Source organism: Metopolophium dirhodum, chromosome 5 (assembly GCF_019925205.1).
Source record: "Metopolophium dirhodum isolate CAU chromosome 5, ASM1992520v1, whole genome shotgun sequence".
Lineage (NCBI taxonomy): Eukaryota > Metazoa > Arthropoda > Insecta > Hemiptera > Aphididae > Metopolophium > Metopolophium dirhodum.
This window is the reverse complement of record NC_083564.1, coordinates 27352544-27365672: the sequence shown is the minus strand read 5'-3', so window position 1 is coordinate 27365672 and position 13129 is coordinate 27352544. Positions and strand designations below refer to the sequence as shown.

General features: G+C 27.9%; 1 protein-coding gene across 2 annotated transcripts in view; it reads right to left on the bottom strand.

Moving 5' to 3' along the window:
• Positions 1 to 13129, bottom strand: part of LOC132945454 (G-protein coupled receptor dmsr-1-like) — a 119515-nt gene that overhangs the window by 36675 nt on the left and 69711 nt on the right. The window lies entirely within an intron of this gene.

The following is a 13129-nucleotide window of genomic DNA, read 5'->3' as shown; positions in this document are numbered from 1 at the left end:
TAACCATCGTGGTTATTGATGTCGTTCGGGACGTCATGTCATTATAATATTATGATATACATTTCACGTAATAAGCACAAAATAACATTATGGTCAATGGTATGCGTTAGGTATATATTTTTAAAATTAAAAAAAAAAATTATTATTCTAATACAGTATCAGTATAGATGCAAGCACACCTCCTCATCACCTATAGCATTGATTATGAATATTATTTATAATCAATGTTTGTAGTTATTTTTCTACTTTCATATATAAAATACTCTTTTTCCGTGTATTCTTACGAATTGTTCTCATAATATTGAAAACCTCTTACCTGAGAGGCATATCAAAATACCTCTTCGCTGAAAATTATACTAAAATTTATTAAACAGGTTAGGAGGTACTAGGTACTGGATACTGAAGTACCCAATATTAGAAATTGTAATGGAAATCAACACTTTTCTAGAGAATAATAGGGTGTATACTAGTTATCTTTGTATGCCGCTATGGGGTAGCATTATCTTTATAATTATTTGTTGTTGTTATTATTATTTTTTTTTATTATTTATTCTTCAAGAATATAATAGACTTCACTGAATATGTTCGTGAGGGGGCCCAAGAGTCCCCCATAAGTTATTCATCGATATTGTGTGAGCTGAAAAACATTTTACATACATATTATAATATTATATACGAATATGAATTTGCATACCAATTTGGGTACCTACCTACCCATAAAAAATGATAAGACTTCATGTCTATTTTTCATAAACAAAAAAGGTCTACTGAAAAAAATCAAAAGAATAATTTCGAATGTGTTCAGTTATAATTTATATCCTACATTATTTTTTATGTTCGATAAGATATCGAGCGAACTCGTTTAATCTAGGACAGGACGCGATAACGCGCCTACAACATTATACAGGGTTATTATTATAACAGTGAACGATCATTATATCGATAAATATTACAATTGTTGAAAATATTATTTTTACATTATTTAAGTATACTATAAAAAAATATTGTAGTTTTACTATTACTTTCTTGATTTTTAATCTAGTAAGTATGGTAATTTAAATGAAAAAAGTCTGAATTTTAAAAACTTCAAGAATTTGTGTTAAATAGGAAAATAATAAATATGTAACTCAGTAATGATAAGTAGGTGGGTAATTTAGCTAACTATAATATAAAATATTAATGAGAAGGATTTGATATCACACTCAAGCGGTATAGCCACTTGAATTCATAAAAACGTCGGCGTGAACAGTCCCAAAATATCTATTTTTTTTAACTTTTCTCCTAAACTATGATAGCTAGAAAGTTGGTTGATAACTCATTAAGAAGAGATTATCAAATAGATACTAAATGTGGAATCAAAATTTTTTTAAAAAAAATGATTTAATTTTTCACAGATAAAAAAAGAGTTATTTTTTGTTAGATTTTCATTTAGCGAGGTAGATTTCCAAAACTGGAGAACGGATTTTGTTGTTAGGGGTCTTGTTAGATTCACATTGGCTAGGAGTGTATATTTTCAAAACTTTATCTCCAATCGTTAGTTCACTACAAAGCTGTAAAGCTGAAAAACATCAAAAAACGCCCAATAAAATTTGTTTTAATTTTTTTTTATGTTCTGTAATGAATTAACTATTAAAGATAAAGTTCTGGAAATCTTCACTGCACTTCTCTTAACCAATGTAAATCTAACAAGACCCCAAACAACGAAATCTGCTCTCTGGTTTCGGAGAACTGTTTCACTAAATGAAAATAAAAATTATTTTTTTGTGGGGCTGTTCACACCGACATTTTTCTGGATTCAAATTGTCATACCGCTTGGGACCGATTTTCTAAAAATTAAAAATCAAGAAAGTTTACATGCCGATTCCTGACTTGGCAAGCGTTTTTATAGATTCTTATTTATAATTTTAATTTTAATTTTCTTAATTATTTTGATGAAAGCATATATTTTTAATTTCATATTCTAAAACATAATATTTTCTTACTAATTTTGTAATTTTATCGTATAAAATGGAATTTCAAACGAGGCGTTAATTAATTATAAACTATAATTTAGTAATGTAAATAAGTATAACAAGTATTTAAATAATGAGGCACAGAGTTGGGCTGCATAATGTTGGTGTACTACTCCGCTCATCTAAACTATTTATTTAACCGTTCTAACCGTGTTAATTTATTTTTCGTCAATGTTTGAGCCCTTGTTGTGTTTCGAAATGTCGAGGCAAGTGATAACGAAATTTCAACCCACTCTGAGTATGCTATATGGGTACCTATATTGGCCATATTACAGTAGAGGGACAAGTCAGTAATTATTCCTGTGGTCGAATTACGATATCACTCGCGTACACTTTACTTCTGTCGGCAAAGTGAATTTAAGAAAAATTCTGTGGTTCGTATTGTATATTATGTATTATATTATCCAATGTGTCATTCCCGCTCTCAATATTGACTCGTCTGTCTGTCAAGAATTCCATTCGAAACTCTTACAACTAATGTCTTATTACGTGGGTCGAGACAGCGGATAAACATTACAATTTATTACGTGTAGCATAATAGTACAATATACACACATAGGTACCTTTATATAAGACGTGTTGTATGTGTTCGCATATATTATTATACCATAACGACTAATTTTGGGTCTCAAGACGTTATAATATTAACAACAACGCCACGGCCCATTAATTTCTTGTTCGATGTACGACGGGGCGGCCGTGCATTATATGCTTACAACTTTGAACATGATAAGTATACATAGTACCTACCATACTATAAACTTATGCCCGCGGTCGTCATCGTCGATCATCGTCGTGACACGTATATCAACGTCGTACGCGATTTAAATAATAATAAAATATTTGATCAACTCCCCGCAAACGAGTAGAGGTTCGTACAACTATATCACAAGCCGCATTGGAATATTTTGTCTATTCTGGAAAACAATATGGGTAGTAATATTATTACCAACGAGTGGATATACGTGCCGATAAATACTACGGATGTATACAACAATATGTACCTATATACGCTCAATAATATTATGACCATAACGCCGTAGGTCCGCAGTGTCTCGCTGTGTTTATATTTTTGCGCGTACAGCAAATAATAATATTGGTGAATTACTACGAGTGTAATATGATATACAGGGGAGTAGAGGCAGTATAGATATTACGAGCGTAGTATTTCGTACCCTCGTGACCACTCGAGCGCAATAGATTAGGACACGCTAAAACTACCGCCAACATTGGACAGAAAAACCACGAAATCCCATATAATATATTATTATTATATACGCGATGTATACATTATACGATGGTAATAATATTACACTATAGTGTACAGCGTAACTAGTTTTGTACGCTCGACATAAAATGGAGACGAGTCTAAGATAATTATCCGCGATAAAATAGAGAACACGCTTCAGCCTAAATTAGTTATAGCTTTTTTGACGGATCGCTTTCGTTTACCGTTTACGGCCCCAGAAACACATCATAATCATAATGACGTGTTCGGGGTGCCGCCATCGGGTGACTTACCCCTCCCGCCAATCAAACCACACGAAATTCACCTATTGTATAATGTGTGAATACAGATTGTAAATATAATTGTTTTTTGTTATCGTATAATTGTATTGTTCAATACAAAAGAAAAATAATATCGTGATTTTTAAAGCAAATTACGTATACGCATGTTATTATAATATAGGTTTTTAAGCGTAGTATTATTTTATTTTATTATACAATAATATACTATTATTATATACGCGATGTATACATTATACGATGGTAATAATATTACACTATAGTGTACGGCGTAACTAGTTTTGTACACTCGAGATAAAACGGAGACGAGTCTAAGATAATTATCCGCGATAAAATAAAGAACACGCTTTAGCCTAAATTAGTTATAGCTTTTTTGACGGATCGCTTTCGTTTACCGTTTACGTCCCCAGAAACACATCATAATCATAATATCATGATTTCTATGGGATACGCATATGTTGCAAGGTTTTTAAACATAGTATTATTTTATTTTATTATAAAATATATTATTGTATTATAAATATTTATAACGACGTTTCTCGAAATAATTAGTTATTAACGTTTTATTCGATAGTTGTTTTACTTTAGTGAGATCCGATTTAGTCATCAAACTCTAATAAAACTTTATAATGTAATTAGAATGATTCTGTCACTACTTGATTCGATTTAATTACAATTAATAGTCAATTGGAACATTTTTAAATCTGGTTTTTGTGTTCAAAAAGTTAACTATGAAATATTTAATATATAACCTATTTGTTTGATTCTTTTATCATGAACTATGCAAAATCTTATGTTTTTGTTTGAATGCATAAGAATTATATACTATTTAAAATTTATCGATGATTATCAAAATTTGTTTTTACAAATTTAAAAATGCGTTAAATTGTTTTAAATATTGCCCTGGAAGTGGTTACGAATTACGGTACAAATATCATCCTGTATGTATATTATGGATTTAAGAAAGCTTATAAGAGGATTACTTATATGAAATTACATATGCAATAAAAAACATAGACGATTTAGACGATGACTGATGAGACTTATATATTAAAAGTTAGAACTGAAGTTTAAATTCTAAAGATATGATAAAATAGTATATATTTAAAATTTATACTAAAAACACGAAAACACATTTAAATAAAAAACGGTTGCTGTAAAAAAAACTACCAACTACAGAAACATAATTAAAACAATAGTTGAAGATTTTCAAAAATATAATCCTGTTACAACTGGTTATTTTTTATAAAATGTATATTATATTTGTTAGATTGTAATCTAAGCGAGAAATGTTTTTGTTTAATAATGGTTCTTTTAAGTGGTCACTTTTTTTGGATCAGATAGTAATATAAAAGCTCTAAAAGTTTCAAACTGCAGTCTATGGATGGAAAATTTCACTTAATTGTTTAACGCTTAGAGTGGTAATTTTTTTTGTTCAGCAGTTTCAGTGTTATGTACAATTACGTTAAAATTATTTTGTAGTAAAGTGTTTCTTTTACATTTTAATCTCAAATATTATGTCATATTATTATACTGTTCAGTATGTAAGTAACGCTTTTTTCATTATTTTTTTAAAGATTTTTTTTGTCACAAATGTTTATATTTATAATCAAGGGCATGAAATAGTCAAAATATTTTATTATATTTATTATATTCGCTGACAGGTTGTAGTTGAAACAATTTGGAAAGTAAATAAATTATTGAAAGTTACAAATTCATAAAATGTTGCCATAATTTATTTGCGACGATACGTTAAATGAGTTTTTAGAGTAAAAAGGATATTATGCTATTTTGTGATAACATTCCATACGCAATTTTCTCAAATTAGTGTTTGTATATTGGCCGTAAAAAGGCGCGTCGAAAATAATTAGTAAATAATAAACTTTCTAATTATTAATTTTCATATTTTTTCTACTAAATATCAAACTTCAAGTTTCCAAAAGTTTTTAAACTTAAAAAAACGCATCGATCATAATTTATTATTGTTTTCTCACTTTTTACACCAACACAGATTGACAATAATTCTTTCACATACTTTTTTTTTAATTCTACAAAATAAAACATTTAAATAGACTTAAATATAAATAGTATGATAATTATTATCATATTTATAGGTACCATATAAAACGTTAATGGAGATCATATAATCGAATCGATGTAATATTAGTACCTAGGTACGTATGTTATATAGAAGGTAAGTATAAATTACTTATCTAATTGGTTGGAACATAGAAATTGAAAAAAATTGTATTTTACAAATTGAAGAAAATTATGCATATGTATATATGTATTTTTTATATTTTATATCTTAAAATATCTATTATTGTCATTGCAGTCGAACTCCGAAATTTACTGTTATTATGTTTCGTTATTACAAAATAATATTTTCAGTTCGATTTTCACTTACTTTGTACTTTGTAATGACATCAAGAAGTCATGAGTGATTCCGTGATTGGAGTATCGTATTATAACGGGTATATATTTGTTGTTATACCATAACCACGTTTTTCTTATATTTTGTATATATCGGTGATATTATATTCCAATTTTATAGAGCACTTTAATTAAAATACAATTTAGACACCATATTTTCCAAACTAGTTTTTATTTTAATACAATAGTAAATAGTTATGAAATATGTTGTCTCATATCAAAATTAAATATATATCGAAACTGATCTTTTGTATAGATGAGATTATATATAGTTACTTTACATTTGACTGACATTTAATATACGTTATTCAAAATTTCTTTTAATTATATGAAAATAAGTTGTAGTATATTTTTTATATTTGTGTAAACATAATTTTTAGAATCCTAATTATCATAATATTATGTGTACATTTTTTTTTTAAACAATATTTGTTTATTTTTTATTTATCTCCAAATTAAATTACATAATTCTGACATTTAAAAATAAATACTTTGATGTTCGCTTCTGTGCCGGGTCTCAGGATTTCAAACGGTTACTCAGGTAAACCATTTTATTTTCTAAAGTCTTCGTATTTTTAACATTCTGTAAGTATATGCCTATGTTTAACTGTTTTATATGTGTTCTGTATATGCTGAATACTGGGGGGCCTTCTTTGACTATTAAGAAGCTGTGAATTTTTTTTTATTGGTCATAATTCTAAAGCATTGTAAACTATTGCCATTAGCATTTTGTGGGTGGTTGGGTTTGAGGAACACGTGTGTATGGGGGGGGGGGGAGGTGAGGATTTATCGCTAAAAGCACGGGTGGTCACCCATCCGGGAGCTTAGCGACGCCGGACGATGCTTGTCCGCAGCACACATTAGCGACTGCGGCCTACCACCGGCCCACACCATTATATTAAATTAGATGTCGAACTATACTGTTGGTTTTCAATTGTATTTTCTAAATGGTATGAGTTTATTATTATTCAATAATTTCCCCAAAGTTGTAATTATGGTAATCACCAACTTCTCAATATAAGTAACAAATAACCATTTTGTGTTGAACTAAAAAAAAGTAAAGCACATCGAAAGCCGGGTACATTTCAGTATATAAAATACAATATTATAATACCAGAAAATATGAAACATTCTATCGAATGTCATTTAAAAATGTAATATTGTTCTTTTGTAGTTTGTTGTGTATCATTCTGTTGCATCATAATTTGTCACGTTGTGTAATAGCATAACGTTTGTGAAGATTTGACTTATTTGACTTTTTCTCAATCAGAATTCGATAGTTGCGTACACCATTATGTATTTACAAATACAAAAACATGTTTGAATGGCATACAAATCAAAACAGAAAACCGTCCGTGAAAAGAATTATGTTAAAGTGTATATATTTTACAATATTTTGTCAAAGTAACCCATATTTTCTTTCGTCATTATATTTTTGTATAAAAAATAATAACACTTTAAAATATATAAGACAAATGTAGAACAAATATTATATATAATTTAACTATAAATGTTTGTTAATTTTTCAGTATTTACCAATATGTCTGTGTTAATTATCATGCTCAAATACTTAACTGCGAGTGTTGATATTGCGTATTATCAATCAAATATGAATGGTAAATGATTATTATTCATTCAGAATTTAAATATCGAGGAAAATTTATGAAAATCAATTAATGGAGTAGGTTGTGGGTATGTAAATTGGTAATACCTCTACGAGTACCTATCATTTGGATCTAGTGTTTGCAGGTACGAGTTTGCTAGTTTTTAGTGTTTTCTTATTTTAATTTTTGATAAATGTTTAAAAATAATTAATTTTGAAAGTGTTGCCAACATATGCGGTGGTTTCATTCAACATTTTCATATAGTTTGACTATTTTATAAAAATAAATTTACCGTGTATTTAACATACGGTCTGATTATTTATTATTGAAATAAAATTGATAATACTTTTTAGTCAACTAACTTTTTTTAATAATTTATACAATATTAATATTATTCTATTTATCTTGTAAAAGTTAGATACATATCATTGCGATTGAGTATCAATTATCAATACTTATTACAGATGGATAATTAAAACCAGTGCATCGTGCCAGACTGTGTTCAACTTAAATTAACTCAAAATTATCATTTAACAGTAAACTTCCATACTATTTTGTGAAATAATCAGGACTTTTTTTTATTATTATAGTTCCATCTAAATAGGTAATAAGAGAGATATTTATATTATGAATTTATGAATAAAATTAAATACTTCATATTCGTCAGGTATATATTACTATTGAGTAATAATATTATAGCATTAAAAATAAAATATTTTGATTACTTTGTGCAAAACATACATTTGAAAATCAGAAACAGAATATAAAATCAAGACATCCGAGACATCTGAAATGTTACAAGATCTGAATTTTTCATCCACATTTATAGGTGCCTATAAAGTCGTGTCGCGTACTTATTGAACACTCCGTAAATCTTAAATTCTAGTCTTTTGTATTTTATATATATTATGTATACTTGCACTCTCAAGAGTATTTTTTCATCGTAGAATAAACCGTCATCGAGTAAACGGTAAACAGATACTACTTTATAAAAGGTCAGGAAAAATATCAGCCTGTACCAAATTCACACACCCCATTTTATTTATTTGGAAAATTCATCTCTGATATTTTTAATTTAGGTCGAAATATTTCTTTGTTTCTGCGTATTATTGTTGTTTCAATAATAAAATATATTGGTTAATATATTATACATGTAGAAATAAACAATTAAGAACATAATAATATTAACATTTAAAAATTAAAAACTATAAATTGGTAATATTATAAAACTAAGGTCCGGATTTTCATACTCTAAACAATCTACATATATTTTGTTAAATATTATAAGAAAAGTATACAAAATTATGTTTTTATAAAAAATAATCAATGAACATCAAAATTTGATATAATATGCAAATTAATTTATTTTATAACAAAAAGTTACACAAGGAAAAAGGTGGGTATGATGACTTGCTATTTATTTAATTACTTGTATTATCATTGTTTGTGTATCAAATTATCAAAATTATATTATTGAATGTGTATTTAACGTGACAAACTTCAGACAGTTTTTAAACAACATCACATATTAAAAAATAATATTTGGTTAATGATTAAAAAAAAATGTGTATTTAGACGCCTCAATATTAAAATTAATAAGTACTTTTTGGCTCACCGTTTACAAAATATTCGGAGATAATATATTAAAGAAACGTGTTTACAGCCGATTAAGGGCTGCATACTTGTGTTTTAAATGATTGTGGGTCCAATATACGTCTAAATCAGCAGCTCTCGAACTGTTGTAAGCTACATTGTGATACGCAGAAGAACATAATATGACGGTAGTAAGGAAAATCAATAAATTTATATTTTTCCTTACATGGTTGTAATGGATCTAATATTATTTTATGTTTTGTGTAAATAGGTACTAAATATAATGTTAAATGAACCGAAATTAATATTTGTGTACATTATTTGTGTTAAAATATATGCATTGACATTTTTAAGAGTACTATTTTTAGTCATAAGTATCTAGTACATGGCAGATCCATAATTAATCTTAGTACACATGAGTATATAAGTACCTAGAACGTGAAAAAAAGTTTAAGAATTTCCGGTCTAAATAAAATACTTTTTGTATTCAGTTTTGTAAAATTACTTTAATAAATAAAAGTTTTAAATTGTTGTAAAAGATGATGACAAGATGATGTTTTGATGAAGATTTTTTATTTTATTCTTATTAATCAACGTAAATTTTATAGTTATGATGTTTACACTATAATATTTATTTCTCGAGCAGTTATTCAAATTGGTTATCATTTATCAGACTGTTGACTCGCTACATAATCAGTTTTTAGAATTATTTATTTAACTAAGCTAGACTGAAGATACAATACATATATTTTTGTTATAAAATAATACAATCAAAAATTAAAATCTGTATATATAGTACATACCTACAATAAATAAAAATTATGATTGCTTCAAAATATGGACTCATATTAATAAATATTTTTTTCTTAACCTACTATTAAATGTAAGAGGTCTCTTGGCCAGCTGCGTTTTAGTTAGTGTGAGTGCCAAGTGGTCAATTGGATTAGAGAATGTGTGGAAGTCAGAGATCGATTTATTTGGGTGGATTATAAAGGCTGCATGGGGTTGTTGTAATATGAGAGGCTAGTTCATCGTGTTTGTATTTTTAGTATTTACATCATTATGGAAAAAGGGGTTGCTTTCAATTTCTCAGAATTGAAGTATATTTATATTTTACTTTTTGGCTGTAATTTAGAGTTGAATGAGCCGTCATGGCTGGTACCATAATTTGTTTATAAATTATGATTTTAGTACTTAGTCACAGTTTTGAGCGTAGAAGGTTTCTCAATAAAGACGTAGGTACCTACATTTACGTTTATAATGATTTACGTTATGTTTTAATATGTCGATATACAAATTAAGTTCTTAAGCTAAAATTTAAAATATCAGAATACATTTAAATAAATGCATTGTTATATAATAAAAGGAGGATAGACACTGAGCATGTTTGGTTATGGCTGGTCTCTGTATTTGGCTGATACTGCTTTGAATGTAATTTTTTTGAATTAAACATAACTTACGAAATACCTACTAATTATTGTATTATACGAGCAGTAAACACTAAACTTTGTTACACCATTTATTTCTAAAATGTGATGTACCAGCTATTTGCGGGGATTATTAATTTTTTTTTTATGTTTTGACAGTCAGACATGTTGAACAAGATATTTTTTAAAAAAAAAGGTTTTAGTAGGTATCACAAATGTATATTTATTATTTAATAAGGTTTATGGCGATCATTCCGATTATTGTAATATTAAACAGGAGATCAGTATACGGATATTATGTATTATTTTGTATTGTTACATCTGTCAATAAATATTAAGGATACTTATTTTAAGATCATATTTTTAGTGTGTATAGTATCATAATATGTAAATAACAGTTATTGTGATTTATTTATTCTATAAAAACATAATATACCATTACTTTTCTTTGTTGGTTTGTTTACCTATTCAAATCCGTGACATATGGTCTGTACTTATCGTAATATCTTTGAAATGGAAGGATTTGTATGATTTAGTAGCTGTATTGTAACTGTATTTAAATCTGATATCTAACCATTTAAGTAGGATTGTGGATGATGACGTAGCTTAGGTATTCATTAATTTGATAACTTGATCAGCTTTATTAAGTTATAAATCATACCGTATTAATTGCTTTATTTCCGTATAAAACGATATGTTTTAATAGCTCTTTAATGATCATATAAACACTTAAAGAGACATTTTTTTATGTTCCGAAGGATTAAATGACCTAATGACTAAATATAGATGTACCTGCACAATGTGCATAACAATATGCACAATGAATATTATATATTATATTATACATGTTTACTGAAAGCCTTCTCAAGTATATCAATAGGGATCAACAATTTTAAAATATGGCATGGCAGAAACATACGGGTGCCCAATTGAAATTCTGCCAAACCTAAAAACACACGTATTTTCACAACCATCCGTTCCAACCATTAACCACCCACTAAAAAAAAAAAAAAAACAGCTAATAGTTAATATAATTAGCTAATAGTTGCCGGGCTTAAGCGCAATAGAAAAAAAAATTTTAAATAATAATTGTTCGAATATATTATGTATTAACTCTGACAAATAAATTAAATATTTCGCCGTAATAAATCGTTTTTTTCCACCAATATACCAAGAAATTAAATGTCAATATAAGCTCATTCAAAAATGAATATACCTTTAGCTTGAACAGGTGATAGTGTGTAAAGATATCTTGTAATAAATTATTTACTATATACCTATACCATTAAATTTGTTATAAAAAACCCAGTTAATTCAATTTAACTTGTAACGTATTATTATTTATTGGGAGGAAGGTTATTTTTTCCACGATATTAATATAACAAAATTAATAATATATTTTGAGAGGACAGATTGGCCGAGCGGACTAAGGTGTCGGTTGCGACGCGCACCGTCGCCGGTTCGAACCTCGACCACGGGTGGCACTTCTCTTCGGGTAGTCACGGTGTCTGGAGACAGAGAGAGGCTGCCATCCCCCACTCGGGCATGGCAGATACCTATACGGGTGTCCACTTGAAAATTCTGTCAAATTAAAACACACGTGTTTAAAGCCTACGGTACCCTCCCCCACTGTTTAAAAATACCCAATGGCCAAAGTTGCCGTGGGTTAATTAATTAAAAAAAAATAATATATTTTGAAATTAATTTTCCCAATTTATTGACTTTTGATATTATTGAAACAAATAATATGTTATTAATAATGATACAGTTATTAACTTTAACTCTAGGTGTGACGTGGTATTTCAATTCAGTCACGAATATTCTCTGAGTGTACGCACCAGCCGGTGTCACTAGTTCCCGGATGGGTTACCACCCGGGATTTTTTAGTGAAAAATCCATGCTACACATACACAGTATTACACACATGTGTTCAAACCAACAGTACCCTTCCCCACAGTAGCAGTCTAATGACCTCAGTTGTCGAAGCCATAATTTCAAAAAAATAAATAAATTATTAACTAGAAGCTTTTATCAAATCCATTACAACATAAAAGTATTTAGGTACAATGCCTATCTATAATAATAATATAAGATTTAAGACTTTTTGAGTGTACAATTTTTTTTTTTTTAGTTTATTTTTTTTACAATTATTTGTCCAATAGATCAAACAGTGCCTTAAATCTACAAGACTATATGATTTGAAAAATATTTATAAAGATTTTATTTTTAAATTTTAGAACTAGATATAAGATTAATATTATATAATAATTCATCAATATTATTTATGTTCTAACTATCTACGATTTAACCATAAGCTCAAGATTAATATACCTCAAAAGTCTTGACTGATAAATATTAAAATTGTTTAATGAACATTTTTAATTTTAGGGTAATGTTATTTTTGTTTTGCAGATATTGCTTTAAAAAGTATTATTAATTATACTCTCTCACTTTGTCCAGATTATTACTTTTACTTTGCAAACTGTTTGTCTGAAATAAAACTCACTAATTACAAATTTATTAATTTCATTAT